Raw genomic sequence first — 26760 nt, forward strand, 5'->3', positions numbered from 1 at the left:
TGAGCCGAGATTGTGCCACTGTACTCCAGCCTGGGCAATGAGTGAAACTCCATCTCAAAAAATAATAAATAAAAGAAAAACACAGGATAAGTATTTATAAATGTCATTTCATCTGGATTAGTTCTATCCTGCTCTGGATAAATTCCTCAATGTAAAAAAAAAAAAAAAAACAGGGCCAACTAAATTATACATTTAATTTAAAGCCAATATATTTGACAGTATGCTGTGATAAACATGATTTATATATTTCTAGCTTTCAAAGTATTTTAGTATTGTCCTTTGCTTTGTAATGTATTCTTTAACAGGTTAGGGAAGGAACAAGTGAACTGGTTTAAAAAAAAATCTGTCATTACTCCTGTCATCCAAGACTATTGTTGATATGAATTCAGAAAATACCAATGGAGGTGAAAATATGCCAGTTCTATAGAATGCTATGTTTCACTACAACAGCAATGTAAGATAGGATTAATCACAAAAGAAAGCTAACTCTTTGGCGCCAAAGTTTAACTACCTGGGTAAAATACACAACAGTAAGATGTGGGATGGATCAGAGTTCTACCTTTGTCAGTGCATATATGGTGAGGACCTGATAACTGATTCCCAAAATACTAAATGCACTAACAGATGTAGTTTGGAAACTCTTCATGTACCCCTCAGGGATGGGAGCACCCCAATTTTGAGATCACTGGTTCTCAAACACTTACAACACACATCAGAGTCCAGGTAGGAGGATTTTATAAACTAGTTGCTCAGGTCCCACCTACCCAAGGCTGGCTTGAATGAGTCTGGGCGGCAAGACAGGCGGATTTTTATTAGTATTTTTTAGGCTCTCCGGGTGATGCTTTCCCTGTGCAGATAGGGTTGAAACACTCATACATCACCATATGGCTAAGGAATACATCCACAAACACCCTAGAAGTTTCCCAACTAAAAAATTGTTAGTATCACTCATCATGGTGTAATAGAAATCAGAATCAAAAGACCTAGAATATAGTTCCAGGCCACTAACTAGCTAAATGAACTCGATCTCATTTGTCCATTTGCAAATGGAAACAATGCCTCCCTCATAGGGCTGTTGCAAAGATTAAGCGAGGTAATAAATGAAATTGAAATGCAAGTGTTTTCTAGAGTATTAATGACACATCAAACTGAACTTTTTATTTGTTTAAAAATCAATATAAAATTCTTTGTACTGCGCACAGTGGCTCACACCTATAATCCCAACATTTTGGTTGGCCAAGGCAGGAGGATTGCTTGAGTCCAGGAGTTCAAGACCAGCAACACAGCAGGGGCCACAGCTCTTACCTGCGCTCCACACTGCCCCCCGCCCCCTGCCCCACAAAAAAAGAAAATATTTTGACCCAGAAGTTTCTATTCTGGAAATTTACCTTAAACAGCACCAACACAAATGAATTAACTATATAATTTACTGCAGCACCACTTATATGGTGGTACAAAATTAAAACAATAAGCCAAACTCAGCAACAGAAAAAAATTAAAACAATGAGCCAGTACAAAAATTACAAGTAATTAAAGTTATATGTAAAATGTCCATGATATTAAGTAAAAATACCAAGTTGCCTAATGTGTATGATATGATCCAATTTTTGTTCAAAAAAGGAGGGAGGCAATGTATGACTACGTATGTTTGTGGGAAGTATGAAAAAATAAACATCTCACTCAACTTTGGTAAAGGAGAAGGTAGTGTTAGCTTTATCTTTGTATTTCTCCATGTTGTAAGACTTACTGAGGTTAGCAAAATAAATTTCTTAATGTCCTATATAAATATAGCTTAACTGCATTACAGTTTGGAAACTATCAAAGTACAAAAGTTATTGTGTTACTTTTTGTTCCTATTAGTTCTAGGCTGAAAGTCCAACAAATGAAGACTCGTCTCACATGGCTATCTTGGTAATTTTCAATTGTTACATGCTATCAATTAGAATTAATACCTCACCAAGGAAAAACAACTTAAGAAATGTTAACTAAAGGCCTAGCACGGTTGCTCACGCCTGCAATCCCAGCACTTTGGGAGGCCGAGACAGGTGGATCACTTGCGGTCATGAGCTCGAGACCAGCGTGGCCAATATGGTGAAAGGCCGTCTCTACTAAAATACAAAAATTAGCCAGGTGTGGTGGCAGGTGCCTGCGATCCCAGCTACTAGGGAGGCTGAGGCAGGAGAATCGCTTAAACCCAGGAGGTGGTGGTTGCAGTGAGTGGAGACTGCGCCACTACACTCCAGCCTGGGCAACAGAGTGAGACTGTCTCAAAAAAAAAAAATTAAATAAATAAATAAATTTAAAAAAAAAGAAAGAAAAAGAAATGTTAACTAAATTGTAACAGAGAACTAAAGGAAGAAATCTGAATGCATGGTCTGAGACAACTGGAGAAAAATAACAATTTTAAGAAGCAGACTTTAATGCAGTTTCTTTGGAATTTTCCTAAGTGTGCTCCTTATTCACCAACTCAGTGTTCTCAGAAATAAGTGGTCCCTTGTCCAATACATTTCAGGTATGCTGCTCAGTAGCACCCACTTGCTCCTTTGCAAGCTCTGAGTACATGTTCAATCTTTCCTTCCTTCTGTTACTGGCTCCAAGAAATTCTACAATTAAAACTGTTTAACCTTAAACCAGTATTACCATAACTTTTCTGTAAATGTTAACACAAATACATTTTATGTAGTGTTTCTAGTCATTTGCAAGACAACTTAAAGAAAAATGAATGTGAGGTATGAAATATATTCAATTTTCTCATAAGACTGGGTAGGATAGAGATTTAATTTTTGTCTAGGAAAACCCTAACTTATGGTTAAAAGTTTTAAAATATATTTAGTTTATTATGACTTATGAATAGTCTAAGAAATATATATGAATTGTATAAATCTTTGAAGTAAAAGGAATCATTTAGGTGATTAGTATGAATTGCGGTTTTTAAAGTTCCTCAAGTAATCAAGAACAAGCTTTGAATTGGTCACCTTTAAAGTGAGATGAAATAACCAAGCCAATTTCCTAGATACTTAAGTTTTAAAAAGGCAAGTTATTACATCAAAAACACCACCAAACATCTAGGTAGAAATGTATGGAGAGAAACCAAATCTGTGTTAGTTTCAAGGATTAAGTATTAAATCATATATATATTTATAGACAAGGTCTTACTCTGTCACCCAGGCTAGAGTGCAGTGGTGCCTTCATAGCCTCCAAACCTGGGCTCAAGCAATCCTCCTGCCTCAACCTCTAGGGTTACAGTAGTGCCACACTATGCCCAGCTAAATTATATATTTTTAAAAGAGTCTGTGTTTAAAAAAAATATATATTGAGTATAATTTAAATAAACTTACTTTATTCACTTAAGCAAATGTTTGGAAAACGGCAGACTATCTTAAAGGAAATACACAATATAACAAACAAACAAAAAAATTAGCTGGGTGTACTGGTACATGCCTGTGGTCCCAGCTACTCAAGAGGCTGAGGTGGGAGGATCACTAAAGCCAGGGAGGTCAAGGCTGCAGTGGGTCATGTTCACACCACTGCACTCCAGCCTGGGTGACACCACTGCAGTCCAGCCTGGGTGACAGAGACCCTGCCTCGAATTTAAAAAAAAAAAGTTTCTAAAATAACTAATTTATTAAATAAAATAGCAAATAAACTAGTAAGTTTAATGCTAACCAGTTGTGCTAGTAATTGTACAAACAGTGGGTATGTATGATTCTCATTATCCAGAGAAAGAAATCATACCAACCCCTTGGATGCAACCTTATTCCTAACACTAAGCTTTAAAAGAAATTTCTGTTGGCATGGTGGCTTGGACCTGTAATCCCAGCACTTTAGGAGGCCAAGACAGGAGGATTGCTTTAGTCTAGGAATTCGAGACCACCTGGGGCAACAAATTCGAGACTAGCCAAGGCAACATAGTGAGACCTCGCCTCTACAAATAATAAAAAAATAACTAGTTGGGTATGATGTTGTGTGCCTGTAATGCCAGCTCCTCAGGAGGCTGAAGTCAGAGAACTGCTTGAGACTGGGCAGTTGAGGCTGCAGTGAGCAGTGACTGCACCACCGCACTCCAGCCTGGGCAACAGAGTGAGACACCCGCCCTCACCCCAGTATCAAAGAAAAAAAAAAGGCAATTTCTTAGATGGAGCATTATTGAGGCAACAGAGTTGTAATAGAAAATATCTTCAACATTACCGTTAACAGATATAAAGTTTCATAGTATTATTTTACTTTATTTTTTGAGACAGGGCCTCACTCTGTTGCCCATGCTGCAGTGCAGTGGCTCGATCTTGGCTCACTGCAATCTCTGCCTCTTGGGATCAAGAGATCCTCACGCCTCAGCCTCCCAAGTAGCTGGGACTACAGACGCGAACCACCATGCCCAGCTAATTTTTGCATTTCTTGTAGAGATGGGGTTTCACCACGTTGCCCAGGCTGGTCTCAAATGCCTTAGCTCAAGCAATCGACCTGCTACGGCCTCCCAAAGTGTTAGGCGCCCAGCCTCATAGTCTTTCTTATAGTCAGTTCCTCAAGGAAAAGTCAAATACCTAACTCCTAATATAATCCAGGAAAACTAACTACATAGTAATTCTCTAAGGCTTTCAAGGACACCATGATTGTCTAAATCTTCCTAAATTATAATCCTGGACTGTCCATATTAGATAAAAGACTTCAATCTGGTGGGCTTCTACCTATCTCTCTTTTGTCATCCTCCTCCCTATAACTGTACCTTAAACTCTGTCATTCTCCCATATCAGGATTACTACAGCTATTAATCCCTCTGGTTGAATGCCACTTCACCCATCTCGGGACTAAATTAACTTCTATAATATTTTAAGATTCCACGGCTGGGTGCCGTGGCACGATCACAACTCACTGCAGCCTCAATCTCCTGGATTCAAGTGACCTTCCCACCTCAGCCTCCCAAATAGCTTGGACTATAAGTGCGTGCCACCATGCCAGACTAATTTTTTAATTTTTTGTAGAGACAAGGTCTCCCTATGCTGGCCAGGCTGGTCTCGAATTCCTGGACTCAAGTCATCGTCCCGCCTCAGTCTCCCAAAGTGTTGAGATTACAGGCATGGGCCACGTGCCCACATCACAGCACTTTTATAATACCACCTCAGTGGCAGGCTAGCATGCTGCACTGTAATCACAAGTTTAATCTTCTCTCCACTTTCCTATAAAGGCCTTAAAAACAAGGACCACATATCACCGTATCACCAACATCTAAGGACAGTGTGGCACATGATACGTCTGCAACGCTCAAAAAAAAATGTGTGAGGCCAGGCAGTGGCTCACACCTGTAATCCCAGCACTTTGGGAGGATGAGGCGGGTGGATCACTTGAGGTCAGGAGTTCAAGACCAGCCTGGCCAACACAGTGAAACCCCATCTCTTCCAAAAATAGAAAAATTAGCCAGGCGTGGTGGTGGGCACCTGTAATCCCAGCTTCTTGGGAGGCTGAGGCAGGAGAATCGGTTGAACCTGGGAGGCGGAGGTTGCAGTGAGCCGAGATCACGCCATTGTACTCCAGCCTGGGCAACAAGAGCGAAACTCTGTCTCCAAAAAACTTGTGCAGGTATTTTAGCTTGATGAAAAGACACAATTTTAATATTCAGACTACAAATGGACTGAATGTCCATACTCCATGAATATTTTCTCAACCACGATTCTGAAAGAACTGGCAAACAATTTACCTTTCGCAAGAGCGTAGAGCACTCCTATTCTTGCTAGTGTAGCATGCACATAATTTAGATATTAAGACGAGGGCACCTAAGACTCTCCTTTGGAAAAAAAGTAATAAATTACACTTCCATTGAAAGGTGGTCCAAGAAAACACCTATAGGCAAAACCTGGAGCCATTATCCTCTCAACTTCAAAACATAATTCTGTTCATGTTGAATTGGTTTTAAAGATTCAAGTTTTATCACAGATAACGGAATGTTTTTGCATGTAATCATGCTAAAACTACCGATAAGCTACCATGGAGATGTTCTTAATAAACTAACTTAAAAATGACATGGTCAAGAAAATGGAAGATACAAGTAGTTCCAATCTGTATACATTTTTGGTATTTATAAAATCATACAACACAATCCACATTTTTTTCTTCCTACAGTTTGCTTCATTTGACTGCCTAATAAAGACCTATACTTAGGGGCACTCTCCCTCTAACACTCATTTGCCTTCTTTCATGTCTGAATGAATAAGACCAATTGCATCTTTCTCTCACTGATCTTAAGTTTTTCAGAAACTGCGTAAAGTCAGGGATCACCACTTTGAGATCCAGAACTTCTTACTCTTGTCATAAGATGGCTACTACAATAAAATAGATCAAAGAGCTGTCCTCAAACCAGGTTCCCTCCATTAGTGTATTTTTCCCCAGAACTAAAAAAATGTAAATAATCCTGCCCTACCGCCCCACCATGACCACATTTTATGTGTGTTGGCAGCCAGCTACAGGTTCCACTTCCCTGGGCAGTATTGACTAGGTGGTTTTGAGTACAGTTTCATAGCCAATTGTACCAAGTCCCTTCCAGGAAACATTTTAGGGGGCTACTGTGGTCCCAACATATTTAGCTCCAAATAGGTGATGACTACTTTTTTTTTCCTGTCCCATTTGCAGTCAATCAAACCATCTAACACTTCAATTACACCTCCCTTCTCCTTTTATACTTCATGCTACTTCTTTTTTTGCACTTGCCAGCTACAGTGATATGCATACAAGGTGTGTACATTTGGATATTTCCCAGTACTCTACTCTAAAATCTTTTATTACTCCACAAGAACAGTGAGAGTAAGATGTGAAAATCAACAATATGCAATATGCAACCTGAAAATGGTTGGGATCCAGTAGCTAAACTTGCAGAATGGAGCTTACTAATGAAACTATGCTTTTGCCAACATGCTTAAATAAACAATCTGTTTAAAAATTATTTAAAGCACTTAAGAATATAAAAAGGAACCAGCCAAAGGTCAAATAAAACTTTTAATACTTTTGTTTAATTAGGCATGTCTTGATTTTTCATTTAAAAAGATAACTCTCGAGTTATTTGAAGAAAAAGTCACTAAGGAAAAAAAAACACTAACATGTCTCTAAACATAATGCTACACGAAACAAAAAAAAACACTAACATGTCTCTAAACATAATGCTACATGAAACTCAAAGAAAAAGCATTTATCATGCACCTACCTAATAATTCTATACAGCGTTTCACTCACTGGAAAAGCTTGAAAATAGAAAACTTCCACTTTTTCAACTACAAAAGCAATTAAGTTTTAAATAAAAACTGTCTCCTGTCTATATATATTGCCAAATATAAAAATCACTATTAAAATATTAGCTCCTAAATGATAGGGTTTGAGGAAACCTTTTTCCACTACAGAATTTCGAACTGACTGAAAGACAGTAGTTGGACTTGTGTTAATCCAAAGATTTCCTTTACTACTGATAAAGCCACAGTGGAGGCATAATTCAGACCTAGGCCAAGTGGGCTTCCTAACAACACACTCCATAATTATTCTAACCCAGTCACAAGTAGCACTGGACAACTACTGTTCTCTGGAAATGGGGAGTCTAACTTTGGTAGTCTCATGAAAAAGCAGGGCAAATTAAGTGCTTTCTGCAGGGAGAAGACTCCCAGAGAGAAAGAGAGGAAGGGGCTCAACCATATTTCATCAGCGTTCCCTCTTACAAACTCATCAAAGCGAAGTGAGGAGGCAGGACAAAAGGAACAAGTCAGACTATTTTAATGCATTTCCTAAAAACAGCAAGGGTCTGGCACCGGGACTCATGCTTGTAATACCAACATTTTGGGAGGCCAAGGCAGGAGAACTGCTTGAGCCCAGGAGTTTGAGATCAGCCTGGGCAACATAGCAAGACCTCGCCTATATTAAAAAAAATAATAATAAAGAAAAAAAGCAAGAAATCTACTTAATATGCCACGAACCAATTTACCTGGCTATAAGTGTAATTTTTATCTTAATCGCACCTGTTAGTAAAATGGTCTCAAGCTGTGACTGCAGCCATGTAGACAAAGCCATGTGAGACTCAAATATTCGGATATTTTAAATATCTGTAAATTTTAAGAATATGAAAAAATACAAAGTATTTCCATATCCTGGAAACCCAACAAGGTATTTAAGTTAAGACGTATGTACAACTTGAGTTTAGGAGACAGGAATCAACCTCCACTTAAAATTATGCAGCTCATGTTAGGGTCTATAAAAAGGAGACAGCTTGGTCACTGAGAAAATTGGCTGTGGATTTCACACCTGGCCCAAATCTCTGGTCATAATTACTTTTGTTAACTAAGATAAGTACCTACTCAGGAAGGCAAATTATCTTTCAACACCAGAAAGGTTTATAAACAAGCTGGGTGTGGTGGCTCACGCCTGTAATCCTGGCACTCTGGGAAGCCGAGGCTGGAGGATCACTTGAGATCGGAGTTTAGCCTAGGCAACACAGTGAGACCCCATCTCTACAAAAAATGCAAAAATTAGCCGGGCGTGGTGGTGGGCGCCTGTAGCCCCAGCTACAGTTACTCGGAAGGCTCAGGTGGAAGAACAGTTGCAGCCCGGGACGCGGAGGCTGCAGTGAGCCAAGATCTCACCACCTGCACTCCAGTCTGGGCGACAGAACCAGACCCTGTCTCAAAAAAGAAAAAACGATTCATAAACAAGTATGGAATGCTTAAGAGAAACAAAATCCAAGTATTATTTGGTAATTTATATACAGTATTTGTAATGCCTGAGAATTTATTCTAAAGTGACAGCTTTGTAAGAGCAAATTAAATGTCAGTAATTAATTTAGGCTCTTTTAAGAAGTTTAAATCTTGCTAAATACTGAAACACCTAAGAGAACTTTGGACTCAAATTAAGGAAAGCATGTGTTAAACACAGCTTAAATTGTTGGAAGATGCTTAAGTCTCTTACTGGCAATTATAACTCAAAATAGCTAGACCTGTAAACAGAATTAAAAAACTGGACTTAAATCCTCAAGAACCAGGTTTCTGAAATAAAATTTTATTTTGAAGATTATCGTAAACTTTTTCTGCATACAAAAACTGCCCTCATGGACACCAAGAAAATTCTACACAACGCAATTTCACCAAAAATCGGAATTTTAAAGAAATTCTTGCAGCACGGAAAATGCCATCATTTATTCATGATGATTGAGCAAATGAAGTAAATAATTGTTTAAAAGGAAGCTAAGAATAGAAACAAGTTGAAAATATTCATTTTTTTTTTTTCAGGATTCCTTAAGTCATCTTCCAATACTCCAGGTCACATGGTGAAGAGTCACCTATTAAACACGAAATCTAACAATTAAACAAGCTTTTAAAATCCTTCGGTAACTCCCTTTATTAATATTGTTTTCTTGACATACAGTACCTTTACAGGTATTACATTTCTCTTAAGCATTTATAAGCATTTTTCTCATGTTTTCCTTCACCAAAACATCTGCCCCGTTTTCTCAACAAGTAAAAATCTCCAAGTACTAAGTCCTAACATGATGTCTTATTGCACCTAATATGTTGGCAATACATTCCTCTCTTCAAAAGTTTACGTATGTTAGAATAAAAAGCTAAGATAAGTAGGTTTTCTCTAGCTGTGTTCTCAGAAACAACACTTACTTTTACACGTGTTTGGGCATAAAACTTTAAACATTTTCCCCAAAATCTGACCCAATTCAGATACAAAACTACTGCTCAAATAGTAGAAGCCGCTAATCTTGTCTTTGGTTTTAATTTACATATTTTTCTGAATATTGAAATCCGTTCCTATAACCTAAACAAGGCGAATCCAAGTCACTGCTTCATACCCACATCTGTGCACGAGCACGGCAAGCTTTTCCCGGACACACTTGGGCCTTTGAAAATGCCCACACTTGTTTTCATAAACCCACTCCTTCCTCTTCACCCACTTGCAATCCGCATGCTTCTCTGGGGCCACCCGGCCTCTCCCCCACTTTCCGAACCCTAGGGCCGACAGCTCGGTCTCTAACCTCCAGCGCGCCGAATCGGAGGGTGAACCGGGTCGGCGCCCCAGGCCCCCGAGGAGGCGGCCCCGCGGAGGGAAGGAAGCGGGAAAGCCGCGGCGCGGCGCCCCCTCCCTCGCGCGCGCACACCCCCTTCCGGCACCCCTCCCCCTGCATTGTGCGAGCGGGCCCCAGGCCGCACCGGCCCGGGCACTCAGCAGGCCCTGTCCGCCCTCCCGCTGGCGATCGGCTCCAGCCGAGGCCGCCACACAATGCCTGGGGAGCCATCCCCGGCGGCGCCAAAGAACCGGAGAAAGAGCGAACGCGGACTGACTTACAGGGCTGCTGCGGCCGCGCTGCCTCAGCCGGGGACACCGACCGTTGGGCACACGGCGGCGTCGCTCTTGGCGGTCCTCCCCCTCCTCCGCCTTCGGTGGCGGCAATGTCTTCTTTCTCCACCTACCACCCTCCCCCCCCACCCCACCTCCTCCTTCTCCTCCCCCTCCTCCTCCGAACCACCGAAGTACCGAGGGTGAGACACAGAGACTCACAACAACATGGCTGCCACCGCCGCCTCCCCTCCCCTCCCCCCGGCCCACCGGGCGCGCGCAATGCACCCCGGGAGAAAGGGGAGGGGGAGCGCTCACCGAGGCGCGGCTCCTTTCAATGCCTTGCGTCCCTGCTCCCGCGCTCCCGCCGCTCGAGCCGGGAGCGCCCTGCGCTTGCGCACGTTCTCCGCGCTCTCACGTGTTCGGCCGCCTCTCCGGCGTGCCCTCCCCCGCCCTCACCTTGCGGGCTCGCGCTTCCCTCTTGGGCTCTGCCGCGGCGCGGGGAGCGCGCGCCGGGATCGGACAGCGCAGGCGTGCTGTTGCCAAACCCTGTGTTCGACTGTCTTGCCGTGTGGGGCCTCGACTTCTGAATCTTCTCACCCTCGGCTTCCTACGCGGTTGCTCATTGTTTTCCCTCAACTGGGTGTGCGGGTGTCTGCGCCCGCGCCGCCCACCTTGGGGTACTCCTGGCATTTCGCTTCCGGAGTGCTGGCGCCCACAAGAGCCGGACGTTAATTCAGGCCTTTAGCTTTCACCCTGTACCTCCCCACAACCAGACGAGGGAGATGCATCTGGGGGTGGAAGATTGTACCCTGAGAGAGGGCTATCACTCTTCTCGTGGTTGCACCCCAGGCAGGTGGAGCCAGCTCTCAGCAAATTGTCGGCCCCCAGTGCTTGGTCCCAGTGCACACAAAAGAAACTCAGAGCGTTCTCCAGCTGGGCCAGTGATTCTCACTCGTTGGCTGTTTCTTTTTCTCGCGTACTAAGCGCTCTCTCCTTCCCGGTTTACAGGCTAGTTGGAAACTCCAAATCTGCCTTGCTGTCCTGGACCTCCGTGCAAAGCAGTGGTGATTCCAGGATTCTAACCTAACCGGCTCCAGGTCACACAGCTGTAACAGGCACCGTGTCCGAGTTGTTCTTGATGGTTTACACAGCTCCTGGGTCTTCTGACATGCTGCACTTCATAAACGTTCAGGGCCTCCCGTATAGTTTGCTTAATATATGTCTTCACTAGGCGACTGTGAGCTCCACGAGGGCAAGGACCTTGTGTTTTGTTTCACACTGTGCCCCCAAGTGCCTGTTGAATACAGGGGCTCTTCGGTTTTTAACTATTACCGAAAAATGTCTGACATTGAAATCCATCCCAGGCCCCTAACTTAGGCTCATATTTCAGGCTTCTAGATATTTTTATTTGAATATTCTTCTTGTCACCAAGCATGTTAAAAACTGAAGTCACACCCATCCGCTACCCCCCACTCTTGTACTGTCTCTGTAATTGGCAGTGTCACCACCTATTCATTCCCCAAATTACACCTCTGAGAACCATCCTTGTCTCTTCCTCTTACCCCCACTCCAAATATAAATAACTTACCAAGCCTCGCAGATTTTTACTTCCCAAGTAATTCTGGAGACAGTCTTCCTCTGCCTCCTCACTAATACTAGCCTTGCTTCCCAGGTCTGGATTTCTGTAGCTGGCTCTTAATCAGCTTTCCTGTCTCCAGTCTCACTCCCTCCAATCAGTTCTGCTCACTGCTATCTAAAATGCAAATCCAATTCCTGGCGCTCAAGCCTCTGCTTCAACCATCTCATTGCTCCCCATCACCCACGACAGCATTTCCCTAGTGTGCTGTGTTCAGTGTTAATAGATGTTCCTTTAAGAAATGTCTCAAGATCAAGTAAGAATAGGAGATACTGTGGTGTACACATTTTGCCTTCCTTCTCCTTTCCCCTCCATTGAGCTGATAATAGCAGAAGGGTCTTTATATACAGTTGCTTAGTGTGGGTGAAACTAGATAAATCCATCACAGGCCCTCCCTTAGAATATGGAACTGGAACTAAGAGATCCCAACCCTCCAAAGTCTCTTGGACCTGGGATCCCTTGGGCAGACTCGTTCCATCCTGTAAGACAGGGAACCTGTAGAGAAGAGTGGAGTTGAGAGAGAAAAGGAGAGTGCTGACAATGTCTCTCTTTCACATGTTTCTGTGCCTGGCTGGCTGCCTTTACCCTTGGAGTCTGAGCCGCATTCCTGGATCCTTATGGTAAATTCTGCTTCTTTGCTTAAGCTAGATGAAGTGAGTTTCTGTTACAACCAAGAGTCCTACTAAAAGCCATGTGTAAGCTATAGGTATTTGTTTGGTACTTACAACATGCAAGCACCAAAGCACTTTCCATACATTGTCTCATTTAATGTTCCAGATATCCCCAAGAACAAGGCCAGCTTCAGCACAGGCACGTGACCTGTGCAGTTGCACAAGGCCTGGGGGGTGCCTAGAAAGGTTCTACGATTGGTTTAATGCTCTGATGTCACCATCTAGAAAGTTTTAGTGGTTTTTGACAAAAGGGCCCCTCATTTTCATTTTGAACTGAGCTCCACAAATTACCTATGAGGTATTATCTCTATTTGACAAAAGGTTTATTTTCTGCCAGACTTCTTAGTGTCTTTAAAATCAAAATATACATTGTAAATATCCAAGTGAGGGACATAATATGCAATGTGTCCCAACCAAATTTGACCCTAGAAGGCGTTTCTTCATGGAGAATCTCTTACAGGCTTGGTGCTCTGCAAGACACAGATTAAAGCCCCACGCTTTAGTGATCTGCCTATGTCCCTATCTCCTCTCCAGCTCATGATTCCCTATGCACAGTGAGCAGTTTCTTGCTTCTGTGCCTTCACATATGCTTTGCAATCTGCCATGCTCATTAAGCACTTCTGATTATAACTGGCTTCTCTTTAGATTTACCTACAAGGAAAGAATATGCTCCTCAAGCTAATGTAAATATCTCGTGTGCTTGGTAGTTGAGGTGGACATTATAATTGACACCCCAACAGCCATTCTCATCACCTGGGAGCTTGTTAGAAATGCAAAATCTTGGCCCCATGCCAGATCAGCTGAATCAGAATCTGCATTTTAACAAGATTCCCGGGCAATTCCTATACACAATAAAGTTTGAGAAACATTAGTAAGCCAATCACAATAATTCCATTCCGCTTGCTAGAAATTGGTTCTGTAATGGGCGTGCCTTATCCATTTTGAGCCAGTGAGACACAAAGAGGTGCTAACTCAGAGCTTCTGGAGGAAGAAAAGCCAGTCCAGTCTCTCTCCCCTGAATGTAAACAAGAAAACATGTTGCCACAGTTCCAGCTGACAGGCATCTTATGACCACAAGGGAAATCAGACTGCCAGTAGCCTATCCAGTGTTCATTCTCCCCTTCTACCTTAACTACTGGTCCTGGTGTGTATGCCCTTATGAACTGGAGTAGGCACAAAATGGAGTGTCTTGAATTTCCAGCAACAAGCATTGCGTTTGGGAATGTGTCTCATTGGCCTGTTGAGTCCAGTGGTTCTCAACCAGAGTTGCACATCAGAATCACCTGGGGAACATTTAAAATATATTAATTCCCAAGCCCTACCACCAGAGATTTGGATTTAATGGGTCTCAGCTGAAGCGTGGACATGGGTACTTTTTAAAAGCTCCTTACAGCCGGGCATGGTGGCTCATGCCTGTAATCCCAGCATTTAGGGAGGCTGAGGTGGGCGGGTCACCTAAGGTCAGGAGTTTGAGACCAGCCTGGCCAACATGGTGAAACCCGGTCTCTACTAAAAATACAAAAATTATCCGGGTGTAGTGGTGGGCACCTGTAATCCCAGCTACTAGGGAGGCTGAGGCAGGAGAATCACTTGAACCCGGGAGGTGGAGGTTGCAGTGAGCCGAGATCGCGTCATTGCACTCCAGCCTGGGCGACAAGAGCAAAACTCCATCTCAAAAACAAACAACAACAACAACAAAAAACAACTCCTCAGTAGTTATATATAGCCATGACTGAGAACCACCAATTTAGACAGATCACATCTTAGAGCATAAATCTTACAGCATTTTAATATTCCTTATGCAAATGCTCTTTTCCACTGAGACTGTTTGTGAAACTCCTCATAAACTCTTTTTGTAACCTTGTCGATTTGATAAAAATAATACAAGCTTGGTTGGGCACAGAGGTCCACACCTGTAATCCCAGGACTTTGGGAGGCCAAGATGGGAGGATCACTTGAGGGCAGGAGTTCAAAACCAGCCTGGGAAACATAGTGAGACCCTGTCTCTACAAAAGAAATAAAAATACAAGCCCTTTATAAAATTTTTCAGAAATGCAAAACAGTTTAAATCATCCAAATTTTAATATCACAGAAAACTATTCACATTTGGTGAACACCATTATTATAGGCATAAATACAGATTTAAGGATGAACGGAGAAATATACAGGTAGAGTAACATTAACAATAATAGGTTCTTTCTCCACATATTATTTTTAAAACAAAGTATTTTTTAAAATACAGTATTGAATTTATTTTCATTTGAATTTGACAAAAGAGAAAAACAGAAGGAACTGATCAGATAACTGTTACTTCATCTCAAGAGAAAATGATTCATAAAACATTTCTCAAAGGCTAAAAATTAATTAATTAATTAATTTATTCAAAAGTGGGGGTCTTGCTGAGGCTGGAATGCAGTGGCTGGACTGCATAGCTGCAGCCTTGAACTGGAATGATTCACGTGATCCTTCCACCTCAGCCTCCGTAGTAGCTGAGACTACAGGCATAAGCCACTGTGCTCAGCCTCAAAGGTTAAAATTATAAAAATCATTAATAGGACATTGTAATTTTTCAAACTGTATGCTTCAGTATTGATCAGTGCTGACTTCCTTTCCATTAAAGATAGATTAACAGTCTGACCTTTGCTGGGCGTGGTGGCTCACGCCTGTAATCCCAGCACTTTGGGAGGCCAAGGCGGGCGGATCATGAGGTCAGGAGTTTGAGAACAGCCTGGCCAACACACTGAAACCCCATCTCTACTAAAAATACAAAAATTGGCCAGGCATGATGGCGTGTGCCTGTGGTCCCAGCTACTTCGGAGGCTGAGGCAGGAGAATCACTTGAACCCAGGAGGTGGAGGTTGTGGTGAGCCAAGATCGCACCACTGCACTCCAGCCTGGGCAACAGAGTGAGACTGTCTCAAAAAGAAAAAAACAGTCTGACTTTGTACCACCTCTTCCCTGTCCTTCCTAATTTTTCCTTATAATTTTTTATTATATTAATACTTTGTCAAAAAATACTTTGTCAGGTTTTATGATATTTACATTCTATTTTATCCATGATTTCCCTATTGATTTGTCTTAATTTCAGTATTTAAGTATATTCATTGTTCACTGCTCTATTTCTGACCTGTTCATTTTGATTTGCTTATATAGATTTCATCATGTATCAGTTAGCATTTACTTGTGTTACAAACTACCCCCAACGATCATTTGTTTATTCGATCACAACCTGTGGGTTGGTGAATTTGGCTGGGTTCAACTGGGAGGTTTTGTGGATCTTTCCTGGCTCACTTATGCAATAACAGTCAGCTGGTGGCTTAACTGGATGGTTGAGGTTTGGTGATCAGCCAAGGCACCTTGTAGCCTCTCCAACAGGCTAGCTCAGGCTTGTTCACATGGTAGCAGACTAAGAATGGAAGCTGCCAGGCCTCTTGAGAGGCCTCGGCTTGGAACTCAAATAGTTTCCCCTCCACCACAATTTATTGTTAAAAAAAAAATCATAAGACCAGCCCAGATTCAAAATACTTTATCTTTTTATGGGAGGAATTCCAAAATTTTTTGTTCATTCCATGATATCCTCATATTCTAAGTTATTTCATGTTTAAAAATGACTTCCTGACCAGGCACAGTGGCTCATGCCTGTAATCCCAGCACTTTGGGAGGCCAAGGAGGGCAGATCGCTTGAGCTCACACATTCGAGACCAGTCTAGGCAACATGGTGAAACCCCATCTCTACAAAAAATACAAAAAAATTAGCTGGGCATGGCGGTGTGTGCCTGTAGTCCCAGCTACTTGGGAGGCTGAGATGGCAGGGTGGTTTATCCTGGGAGACAGAGGTTGCAGTGAGCTGAGATCATGCCACTGTGCTCCAGTGGGCGAGAGAGCCAGACCTTGTCTCAAAAAAAAAACAAAAAAAAAACTAAAAGTAAAAATGCTTTCCTGTTAAACTTAAATAACACCTATCCTCGGGTTTTGCTTTTTTCTTCTTTTATGTATTTCTTTTAATTTTATAAAAATGTGGAATAGCCAGGCACAGTGACTCACACCTGTAATCCCAGCATTTTGGGAAGCCGAGGCAGGAGGATCACTTGAGCCCAGGAGTTCAAGACCAGCCTGAGCAACGTAACAAGAACCCATTTCTACAAAAAAAATTTAAAAGTATTAGCCAGGCATAGTGGCATGCCCCCGTGGTCCCAGACACTCTGGAGGCTGAGGCAGGATGATCACTTGAGTCCAGCAATTCAAGACCAGCTGGGCAACATAACAAGACCCTGTTCAAAAAAAAAAAGTTATAAGAAGAAATCTGCAAACTACACCTCTTACCAGCCAGCTCTCTGTTAGGCTCTGCAAATAGTGGGCAACTGGAAAAAGATTAGAAGGCAGAAGAAGGCCAGGCATGGTGGCAAAAAGATAGAAGGCAGAAGAAGGCCGGGCGCGGGGTGGCTCACCCCTGTAATCCCAGGAATTTGGGAGGCCAAGGTGGGCAGATCACCTGAGGTCGGGAGTTTGAGACCAGCCCCACCAACATGGAGAAACCCGGTCTCTACTAAAAAAAAAAAATATATATATATATATATATATATATATATATATATATGTATAAAGCCAGGCGTGGTGGTGCATGCCTGTAATCCCAGCTACTCAGGAGGCTGAGGTAGGAGAATCGCCTGAACCTGGGAGGCAGAGGTTGCGGTAAGCCAAGATCGTGCCATTGCACTCCAGCCTGGGTGACAAGCGTGAAACTCCATCTCAAGAAAAAAAAAAGAAGGCAGAAGAAAGGAGAAGTCTTTCGCTCCTTCCTGTTCGCATGTAATTTTTGTCAGAATGACCCAGAACAGTATGTCACCCCAACTGCAGCAGCTGGTTCCAGTTTCCAACTTCCCTTGCATTCTCCTATTAGAATAGAACTAGCCTTGTTTAACCCCTCAGAGGAATAAGCAGCAGCTGGACCGTACCCCTCCCTAGAGGCCTAAGACCCAGCTCCATGGGGCCTCTTCTTCGAACTCAGGAGCATTCAGGGTACCCCTTCCTCAGAGGTCCAAGTCCCAACTCCTTGGGGCTTCCCTACATAGAAGGTTCAGATAACATCCACCTCTCTCCTTTATTTCCCTTTATTCCTTTATTTCCCCAGGGGTGGTGGCTGCTTACTGCAGTTACTCACTCTGTGTTACCTCTCTAACCCTTTTTGTTTTGCCATCTCTTGAATGCCTATTTAACCAATTCCCTATGTTAAATTCTCTCTATTGAAATAATCAATGTGGTTTCTGTTTTTCTGACCAGACCTTAACCGATGCATCATCTTCTGGAACTTATTTTATTGAAGTCGTGTTATTATATTCTTTTCTAGCATCAGCAGTTTCAGAAAATGTGACTTTATGTCTTTCTGTAAAACATCTTTGCCCATGCCTTGTCAGATTTTCTGCGTCTTCTTTTTTTGTGTTTAAATGAGTTTGTTTTAAATAACATTGTTAGTTCTTACATTTTAAACAGATTTATTGAGATATAATTCACACACTATACAATTTAACATGTACAATTCTATGGTTTTTAGTATATTTGCAGATATATGCAACCATCACCACATTCAATTGTAGAATATTTTTATTAATCTTATTTTTGCAATGTTTTATTGAATGGTGCTGCTCCTTGTGGAGCAGGGCTGATTCATAGGTTATGCACCCAGCGTCTACATAGAATATTTTTATCATTTATTTTCTTTCTTTCTTTCTTTTTTTTTTTGAGACGGAGTCTTGCTCGGTCACCCAGCCTGGAGTGCAGTGGCGCGATCTGGGCCCTCTTTGAGCTCCGCCTCCTGGGTTCACGCCATTCTCCTGCCTCAGCCTCCCAAGTAGCTGGGACTACAGGCCCCCACCACCACACCTGGCTAATTTTTTTTTTTTCTTTGTATTTTTAGTAGAGACGGGGTTTCACTGTGTTAGCCAGGATGGTCTCAATCTCCTGACCTCGTGATCCACCCGCCTCGGCCTCCCAAAGTGCTGGGATTATAGGCGTGAGCCACCGTGCCCAGTCTTCTTTCTTTTTTTCTGAGACAAGGTCTTGCTCTGTTGCTCAGGCTGGAGTGCAGTGGCACAATCGCGGCTCACTGCAGCCTCAACCTCGCAGGGTCAAGCCATCGTCCTACCTCAGCCTACAGAGTAGCTGGGACTACACTTGTGTACCACCATGCCTGGCTAATTTTTGCATTATTTTGTAGAGATGGGCTTCCACTATGTTATCTAGGCTGTACTCAAAATCCTGGGCTCAAGCTCCGAAACTCCTGGGATTACAGGTGTGCACTACCACACTGGCCTGTTTTTATCATCTTGAAAAGAAACCGCATACACTTAGGCTGTCACTCCCTTACCCTTCTACCCCCTAGTTATCAGCAACCACTAATCTACTGTTTGTCTATATAGATAATTTGCCTATTTGGACATTTTATATGCATGGAATCACATAACTTGTGGTTTTATGTGACTGGCTTCTTTCACTTAGCATAATGTTTTGTTTTGTTTTGTTTTTAATTTTTTGTTTGTTTGTAGAGACGGTCTCCCTGTGTTGCCGAGGCTGGTCTCAAACTCCTGGATTCAAGTGATCCTACTGCCTAGGCCTCCCAAAGTGCTAGGATTAAAGGTGGGAGCCACCCCATCCAGCCCACACTTAGCATAATGTTTTAAAGGTTCATCTAGGTGAGAGCATGTATCAGTACTTCTTTTTTATAGCCAAATTATATTTCATTGTATGGATATACCAATTTTGTTTATCTATTCATCAGTTGATGCACATTTGGGTTGTTTCTACCTTTTGTCAGATATGGATAATGCTAATATAAACCTTTGTGTATGAGTTCTTGTACGGAGGGCCTTTGTTCTCAGTTGTAGTTTCTTTCAGACTGGGTTCTCTGCCTTTTATGTGATGTGTTTCTTCTTTGCTGCCTGTAGTATGTTTGCCTAATGGAAAGGTCACTGTTTTTTTCTTTTTTCTTTTTTTCCTTCTCAAAGTTATCATGGGCAGACCTAGAACATTTTCTTGGACTTTAGTGCAACTAAAATCTTTTTGATAGCTTTCTCATTCATTTGAGACCAATGTGTCTTCCCTTCAGAGCTATAGTTTGAATACTGGGTACAGTTCTGGGTAGAGTTACTTCTCTGTAGTCTGAGAAAACCATAGTGGGGGAGGGAAGGAGCTTAGTCAGCACTAAGTTGAATTCTTGCTTGAGGACCTGGATTCTGATCGCTCAATAAAGATCCCCTTGGCTGGGTGCAGTGGCTCACCCCTGTAATCCCAACACTTTGGGAGGCCGAGGCAGGTGGATCGCTTGAGCTCAGGAGTTTGAGACCAGCCTGGGCAACATGGCAAAACCCCATCTCTACAAAAAATACAAAAAATTAGTGGGGCCGTGGTGGTGTGCACCTGTAGTCCCAGCTACTTGGGGGGGCTGAGACAGGAGGATCACTTGAGCCCAGGAGGTCGAGGCTGCAGTGCGCCGAGATCGTGCCACTCTACTCCAGCGGGGGTGACAAAGTAAGACCCTGTCTTCCAATCATGCGTGTGTCCTACTTCCATGAGCTTCAGCTTATTGTGTTGACTAAGAGTGCCCTGGAAGATGGCAAGCTAGGAGGACTGCTTTGCTTCCTGGCTTATCCTGTCATAGCAGCCAAGTCTATTAGAGTCCTAGCTCAGTGCTGGAATCAAGCAAGAGCTCTGAAGCAGCCTCCGTAGAGCTACCGTAAGCCTCCTTCTCTTCCAGGACAGAATCCAATTCTTAAGCAATTGTGGAGGCATGGTTTATATCAACTTCTCATTTTCAAAATTATGAGGAAATTTCTTAGTGTTCATAGTTTGATGAACTTACATAACACTAAATAATACCTTGCTCTTCAAGTGGAACACTTAGTCTCAAGTGTGAGATTTCTCCAAAGCTGGCTGGGCGTGGTGACTCATGCCTGTAATCCCAGCACTTTGGGAGGCCGAGGCAGGAGGATCACTTGAAGTCAAGAGGTCAAGACCAGCCTGGCCAACATGGCAAAACCCCGTCTCTACTAAAAATACGAAAATTAGTTGGGCATGGTAGCAGGCGCCTGTAGTCCCAGCTACTTGAGAGGCTGAGACAGAAGAATTGCTTGAACCTGGAAGGCAGAGGTTGCGGTGAGCTGAGATGGCACTACTGTACTCCAGCCTGGGCAACAGAGTGAGGCTCCATCTCACAAAAAAGAAAAAAAAAAAAGATTTCTCCAAAGCTATTATTTCCAGTCTTAAAGGTTCTGCAATTTTCTTTCATCATTCTCATTGTATTTTAAGGAACAACATGGCTCATGCAGGTTTGAATCCCACTCCATTGCCCAAATGCCTGTACAAAATAAACACTCCACTTAGCTAAATATTGACTACCTATTGTTCTTGCATGAAAGGCAATAAAACAGTAGGGATCTGGATTTCAGTATGTTTTGGGTTCTGGGAATATTGTTGTAGTTTAGAAAAATTGTGATGTCTTGAATTCTCTAAATGTTTGTGCACGAGGCCAGTGCTCTTATAATCTTAACATGTTGGCCCCTATATTTGTTCTCACACTGCTATAAAGAACTACATGAGGCAGGACATGGTGGCTCAGGCCTGTAATACCAGCACTTTGGGAGGTCAAGGGAGGTGTAGATCACTTGAGGTCAGGAGTTCGAGACCAGCCTGGCCAACATGGTAAAACCCTGTCTCTACTAAAAATAGAAAAGTTAGTCAGGCATGGTGGCACACCCTGTAATCCCAGCTACTTGGAAGGCTGAGGCAGGAGAATTGTTTGAACCCAGGAGGCGGAGGTTGCAGTGAGCCGAGATTGTGCCACTGCACTCCAGCCTGGGAAACAGAGTGAGACCCTGTCTCAAAAAAATAAGGAACTACCTGAGACTAGGTAATTTATTGAAGAAAAGAGGTTTAATTGACTCACAGTCCACAGGCTGTACAGGAAGCATGAGTGGGAGGCCTCAGGAAACTCACAATCCTGGTGGAAGGTGAAGGGGAAGCAAGCACGTCTTACCATGGTGTAGCAGGAGAGACAGAAAGAGCAAGGGGGAACAGCCACACAATTTTAAACCATCAGATCTCGTGAGAACTCACTCACTGTCATGAGAACAGCCTAGGGGAAACCGCCCCTGTGATCCAATTACTTCTCACCAGGTCCCTCCCCTGACACGTGGGGATTACAATTCAACATGAGATTTAGATCGGGACACAAAGCCAAACCGTGCCAGCCCCTGAAGAAGGGGCCAACTGAATATCAGAGGGAGAGCCAGAGGCATTTTCCTGAATATGAACATGCCTAGATAGGATAGAGTTCGCCTAGCCTGTTTTCGTTTCCCAGGGGAAAAATCCTGGCTAATCCTCATACTTGGGCATAATAGGAGGGCTTTCCTTGGCTCAAAATAAGAAGAGTAGACCAGTTATGGTGGTTCACGTCTGTAATCCCAGCACTTTGGGAGGCCGAGGAAGGTGGATCACCTGAGCTCAGGAGTTCAAGACCAGCCTGGCCAACATGGCAAAACACTGTCTCTACTAAAAATACAAAAATTAGCCAGGCATGGTGGCGGGCACCTGTAATCCCAGCTACTTGGGAAGCTGAGGCAGGAGAATCATTTTAACTCAGGAGGCAGAGGTTGCAGTGAGGCAAGATTATGCTGCTGCACTCCAGCCTGGGTGACAGAGCGAGACTTTGTCTCAAAAAAGAAAAAGAAAAAGAAAAGTGGATCTTAGAGACCAGGAGATCTATGACTTTGTCCAATGTCTCTGACTTCAGCAAGGGCAAAACTGGACCAAGAAGCCCTGTACTATTCCAGGCATGCCACACTTCCATAATGCCCAAGTGTGACCTGCATACCCCGGGGGTGGCTCATGCCTGTAATTCTAGCACTTTAGTAGGCCAAGGCGGGAGGATCGCTTAAGCCCAGGGGTTCGAGACCAACCTGGGCAACATGGAAACAATAAAAAATAAAATAAAATAAACACCAGTAATTCACCATTTGTTTATGATATCAAGGAAAATCTACTGGTATCTTCTACTTTATAGACTGCCAAGAATGTCAACATTGTGCCATGGGATGAGAAAATGAGAAAAAAATTAATTAAGATAGACTGCCAAGAATGGATATTTTGAAAGCATTTTGTGCTTTCTTATTTTGTCACTAATCCAGGGATGCATTGTTACAGAAAAAATATATACAAAATCTTGTTGCAAACTTCCTGGTTGTGCCACAGGCTCTGCCTCCGTGTTCACAGTCTGCCGTGTGCGGTGTGTGAGAGTGACTTCTTAGAGGGGTTTAAGATATCCATCCTGTTGCTGAAGCTCACAGGGAAGGCTGGTCCCAGAGACAAATACAGCATGGCAGGGAAAGCAGAACTATCCCATCATGTGGCTGGCTGAAACTTGAGCTGACGTTCAGCATTTTACAGACATTAGACAAAAACAAATACTCTTTGAAATATGGATGTAAGCAAAAATTAAGAATTCTTGACCATGAATAGGAGCAAATAGTTTGAGGCAAGAAGTAAACAATGCAGACCAGGCACATGGCTCATGCTTGTAATCCCAGCACTTTGAGAGGCCAAGGTGGGCGGATCACCTGAGGTCCAGAGTTTGAAACCAGCCTGGCCAACACGGCGAAACCCTGTCTTTACTAAAAATACAAAAATTAGCCTGGTGTGGTGGCACGCACCTGTAATTCCAGCTACTCAGGAGGCTGAGGCAGGAGAATTGTTTGAACCTGGGAGGCAGAGGTTGCAGTGAGCAGAGATCATGCTACTGCACTCCAGCCTGGGAGACGGAGCAAGACTCCATCTCAAAAAAAAAAAAAAAAGAAAAAAGAAAAAAAGAAAAAAAAAGTAAACATTGCAGAGCATGGGCCAGGCCAGGTGGCTTATGCCTGTAATCTCAGCACTTTGGGAGGCTGAGGTGGGCCAATCATTTGAGCCTCGGAGTTCAAGACCAGCCTGGGTAACATGGTAAAACCCCATCTCTACAAAAAATACAAAAATATTAGCTGGCTGTGGTGGCACACACCTGTAGTCCCAGCTACTCGGGAGGCTGAGGCGGGAGGATCACTTGAGCTTGGGAAGTCAAGGCTGCATTGAGCTGTGATTGCACCACTGCACTCCAGCCTGGGTGACAGAGTGAGACCTTGTCTCAAAAAAACAAAAACAAAAGCATTGTAGAGCAAACTTTGCCATGTGAGACAATCTCAGTGTGGGCTCATCAAGGGGTATCTGCAGGCATCCTTGGATGGAGGAAACCTGAGAGGGAAAGACTATACTCTTGATTGCAGTAGTTATGGATTTTCACCAGCTTACCCATAAGGAGAAACTGGATCCCAAGAACAAACTCTTCTACACAGAATCTATAATTCATTGTCTATGAGAATTCAGAGTAAACTGCTTGTATTAATAGTTCTCATTCCAGGCTATGGGCTTTTCATGCACCAAGTCCCAAATAAAACCTCAAAGTTTTGCCATTGGAGGATTTAGAACCAGATAAATCTTACTGAACAATTCAGCCAAAAGTCTAGTACATACATTAGTTAAAACGGGTGAGTGACTGGGTGCAGTGGCACACACCTATAATCCTAGAACTTTGGGAGGCCAAGGCGGGGCAGGTTGCCTGGGTTTAGGAGTTTGAGAACAGCCTGGAAACATGGCAAAACTCTGTCTCTACAAAAAATACAAAAATTAGCCTGGTGTGGTGGCACATGCCTGTAGTCCCAGCTACTCAGGAAGCTGAGGTGGGAGGATTGCTTGAGCCCGAGAGGTTGAGGCTGCAATGAGCTGAGATGGCACCACTGCAATCCAACCTGGGTGACAGAGTGAGAACTTGTCTGATTAAAACAAACAAACACACAAACAAACAAAAAAAATAAGGTGAGTAACAAGACTTCACCTGAGTGTACTGTGCAGTACATGCATGTTCTAACACACACCTGAAGTGGCACCCTACCTGTACAATGCACTCATCTGTATTTGAACCCACATGCCTGCCATCAGCGTCATGGTCCTCACTGTGCCCCTTTCGTATCTACATGCCCATCAGCATGCACATTTGCAGGGTCAGCAACTTCAGCCGACTATAATCCCTGTACCCTGGTCCTTAGCATGTCCTTTTCTTGGTTCCTGATTTTCATTTTCTTTTCAGAGAAATGCAAGATGCTGAATTGAAAGCATTTCTCCATGGTAGCTGCATTCTTCCTATTTGCTCAGCTCTGAGTCATTTCGGGAGTCATCTTTGACTTTCATCTTTCTCTAAAGCCTTACATATAAGTCATCAGAAAATCTGCCTTTGAGATGAATTTCCAGGTACTTCCACCACAGCTGTGGTCCATGCTATCATCATCTCTCAGCTGGGTTACTGCAAAGCCTCCTGTCTCCCTGCTCCCATGCTTGGCCAAATCTAGTTTAGTTTGTAGCCAGCCAGTGTGTTCCTTTTATAACTCAAATTGGATCATGTCACTTCTCTGCTAAGAATGCTTTAATTGCTCCTCATGCTACTTGGGAAAAATCCAAAATCTTTACTATATCTTCATGACCTGGCTCCATGCTGCCTCTCAAATCGCCTACCCCTTTCATCCTCACTTGAGCCACACTAGATGCTTTGCTGTTCCTCAAACACACCAGACACACTTACTTCAGGGTCTTTGTGTTTTTAATTCCTCTGCCTGGACCATTTTCTCCCAGATACACACAGACATCACTTCCTCACTTCCTTCAGGTTTCTGCTCAAATTCATTGTATCAGGAACACCTCCTCTAAAAACTCTTTCTTGGATAACACACATTCATATTCTTCCTAGCCATTCTGCGCCTCTTTACTCTGATTGGCTTTTCTTCAGAGTACTTATCACTGCCTGAAATATTATTTGTTTATTGTCTGTCTTCCTGCACTAGAGTGTAAGCTCCCTGAGACCAGGGAGTTTGTTCTGTTCATGGCTTACCTCAGCTTCTAGAACAGTGCCTGCTATGGGGTAAGCCCTTAAGAAATAGGTGTGGGGCTGGGCAGGGTGGCTCATGCCTGTAATCCCAGCACGTTGGGAGGCTGAGGCAGGAGGATCTCTTGATCCCAGGAGTTCAAGACCAGCTGAGGTAACACAGAGGACTCTGTCTCTAATTTTTTAATGAAAAAAAAAAAGAAATAGGTGTGGAATGAATGAGCAGACTTATCACAGGAAGGTGTCTGCTCACTCTTGCCTAAGCACCTCTGGGAAAGGAGCTTTGATAGGCACTTCCTCCAGACCCTCTGAGAAGATGCAGTGGAGGAAGTCCCTGCCCCCATGCAGTGCTATCTCCTGTTGTTTGGGTCCTTACCACAGCTGGTGGCTGCCCCAGGAAAGCGGGGTTGAGCTGTGGGAAAGAGGACGCTGCGTGATGTTGTTTTGAGAGATGATGCTGAGGTGTTTTGAGTGGATGACCATGTGAAATGTTATTTTGAGGTGCTGGTGTTGTTTTGAGGGATGACGCTGTGAGGATGCTGTTTTGAGGAATGTGGGCTCTGTGAAATGAAGTCTTCCAAACCAGTCTGACAGGAGTGATGTCAAGCTTCTGGCCAGTTTAGTAAAAATGTTTAGTCATGAAACCAGCAGCTACAAGTAAGCAGGCCTCACTTTGAGTCCTCCAGTCATTTGACAAACATAGATTGAATATGTGCTATGTGTCAAATACCATTTGAGGCCCTAAAGGGACTGTTCTAGAAGCTGAAGGTTGTGGGGATATGGACCACAAGGGCCCTGTATTAGTCTGTTCCCATACTGCTATGAAGAATACCTGAGACTGGGTAATTTATAAAGATAAGAAGTTTAATTAACTCACAGTTCCGATGGCTGGGAAGGCCTCAGGAAACTTACAATCATAGCAGAAGGTGAAGGGGAGAAAGGTATCTTCTTCACAGGGCAGCAGGAAAAAGGAGTGCTGTGTGAAGGGGGAAAGCCCCTTATAAAACCATCAGATCTCATGAGAGCTTATTCACTATCATGAGAACAGCATGGGGGAATCGCCCCATGATACAATCACCTCCCACTTGGTCCCTCCCATGACACATCGGGGCTGCAGGAACTACAATTCAAGAAGGGATTTAGGTGGGGTTACATCCAAACCATATAATTCCACCTCTGGTCCCTCCTAA

The 26760-nt window shown here is 43.3% G+C and overlaps 1 protein-coding gene across 7 annotated transcripts in view; it reads right to left on the reverse strand.

Annotated features, from left to right (window-relative positions):
* The window catches only part of PUM2 (pumilio RNA binding family member 2), a 103300-nt gene extending 92731 nt beyond the window's left edge, over positions 1 to 10569 (reverse strand). For 4 of the 7 annotated variants that reach the window (XM_030799279.1, XM_003275980.4, XM_030799273.1 and 1 more), the window contains exon 1: positions 10315 to 10569. The gene's annotated coding sequence lies outside the window, so the exon portion shown is untranslated. The remainder of the gene's footprint in view (positions 1 to 10314) is intronic. The other 3 variants (XM_030799280.1, XM_030799281.1, XM_030799274.1) reach the window with 2 other exon arrangements.
* Between the last annotated feature and the right edge of the window lie 16191 nt (positions 10570 to 26760).

Source organism: Nomascus leucogenys, chromosome 19 (genome assembly GCF_006542625.1).
Source record: "Nomascus leucogenys isolate Asia chromosome 19, Asia_NLE_v1, whole genome shotgun sequence".
NCBI lineage: Eukaryota > Metazoa > Chordata > Mammalia > Primates > Hylobatidae > Nomascus > Nomascus leucogenys.